At 53.0% G+C, this 2,193-nt stretch overlaps 1 pseudogene; it reads left to right on the forward strand.

Annotated features, from left to right (window-relative positions):
• Positions 1–2,193, forward strand: part of LOC105807420 — a 7,663-nt pseudogene extending 5,470 nt beyond the window's left edge.

A 2,193-nucleotide genomic window follows, 5' to 3' on the forward strand; every position in this document is an offset into this window, starting at 1 on the left:
TCAACCCTAAGGAAGTCAACATGAAGAGAAAAAGAAAAAAAGCATACAAAAATTTGGACAAAGAGAAATACTAAATAAGTTGGTAGAAATAAATCCAAATATATCAGTAATCACAGGAAATGCAAATGGACTGAAGTTTCCAGTTAAAACACAGATTGTCAATCTGGATATTTATTTATTTATTCATCCATTCTTTGAAACAGGGTCTCACTCCATTGCCTGGGCCAGGGAGCAGTGGTGTCACCATAGCTCACCACAACCTCGAACTCCTGGGCTCAGGTGATCCTCCTGCCTCAGCCTCCAGAGTAGCTGGGACTACAGGCATGTGCCACTGTGTCTGGCTCCAAATGCTTTTGAGAGTAAATCATATCAAACATTTAGGGAAGAAGTAATACCATTAAAGATTCACATACCCTACTTCTTGGCAGTTTCCCTCTTAGGGTTATTCCCCAGAGAAACTTCTGCACAATGGGAGTCAAATACACAAATGTTGAAAGATCTCTGTTCATAAAAGCAAAACACTAGAAACCACCCACCGATGGGATAATGTATCATATGTGGTATGATCTATGCATGACAATGAACTATATGCAAAAACACGTGTATCTCCTGAAACATGTTGAAAGCCTGGCCTTTGCCTGTTGAGAAGCACATTCTTAGGTAGAAGGAAACTCCAGTCTCCTCACATCTCATCCTTGCAGGAGCCTGCAAATATGGGGTCTCTTCTCCAGCCGCCTTTTTACCTGACTCCACCACTGCAGTCAGCGCCCAGGGGAGCAGGGCCTGCGCCAAAGGTGTGAGCTCTGCTCAGAGGTCAATGGCTGCTTCAAGCACTCGCTGAAGCTGTTCGTCCTGCTGGAGAGGAACGACATCCGCCACGTGGGCGTCTGCTTGTCGTCCTGCTCGCCTGGATACTTCCAAGCCCATAGCCCTGACATGAACAAGTGCATAAAACGCAAGACTGAGGCTGGGCACGGTGGCTCACGCCTGTCATCCTAACACTCTGGGAGGTGGAGGCAGGAGGATCGCTTGAGCTCAGGAGTTCAAGACCAGCCTGAGCAACAGCGAGGCCCCGTCTCTACTAACAATAGAAAAAATTAGCCGGGCATGGTGGCGCATGCCTGTAATCCCAGCTACTCAGGAGGCTGAGGCAGGAGGATGGCATGAGCCTCCTAGAGATTGAGGTTGCTGTGAGCTGGCCTGCACTCTAGCCTAGGCAACAGAGACTCTGTCTTAAAAAAAAAAAAAAGCCAGATTGAACACTGCAAGGCCTGCTTCAGCCACAATTTCTGCAGCAAGTGTAAGGGGGGCTTGTACTTGCACAAGAGCCGCTGCTATCCTGCCTGTCTTGAGAGCTCCTCAGCTGCCGACGGCACCATGGAGGGCGGCAGCCCTGCACGATGTGAAATGTGGGGCCCTGCTCCAAGAAGCAGCAGCGCTGTGCTTTCCAGATGGGGTCTGAGGAGTGGACACGAAGAGTGTTCCATGCCCCTGGGGGGGACCATGCCTCCTGCTCTGACACCAAGGAGACCCGGAAGTGCCCAGTGCGGACAGTGCTGTGTCTTGAGGGGCAGAAGAGGAGGAAGGGAGGCCGGGGTGGCGGGAGAGCGCTAGCAGGAACCTGGCCAGGAAGGAGAGCAAGGAGGCGGTGCTGGCTCTCAGAGACGCAAGGGGCACCAACAGCAGCAGCAGCAAGTGACAGCGGGGCTGCCCATGTCTGCTGGGGCCCCCCTGGGACGCGGTTCAGCCTCCAGGTCGTGCAGAAGGAGTCCAGCACGGCTCCGTGTGATGAAAGCTTTCCTGAACTGGAGCATCGGGGGCAACGCGCACACACACTCCATCCATGCGTGCACACACAGATACACACACACAACTGAGGCCGCCAGAACACGCTTCCATCCCTCGGGCCCAGCAGTACACACTTGGTTTACAACGCTCCCGGCGCAGGTCAGAGAGAACATTTCTCTGCAGCCAAGCCCAGGCTCTGCAGAGTGGAGCCTTCTGGCGGAGCTGCTGGGGTTGGACCGGTGGGTGTGGCAGACGGGAGCCAAACCTGGGGACTGCTGGGGCCCCGGGGGAGAAGCTTCTTCCTACCTCGTTCAGCACACCCAGTTGTGTGACTTTATCATCGGAGAGTCTTGTTACACAGCCATGGTACATATCAGGGCTGATCTGCCTCTGAAAACTGCTTGA

Source organism: Propithecus coquereli, unplaced genomic scaffold, assembly GCF_000956105.1.
Source record: "Propithecus coquereli isolate 6110/MARCELLA unplaced genomic scaffold, Pcoq_1.0 Scaffold158, whole genome shotgun sequence".
NCBI lineage: Eukaryota > Metazoa > Chordata > Mammalia > Primates > Indriidae > Propithecus > Propithecus coquereli.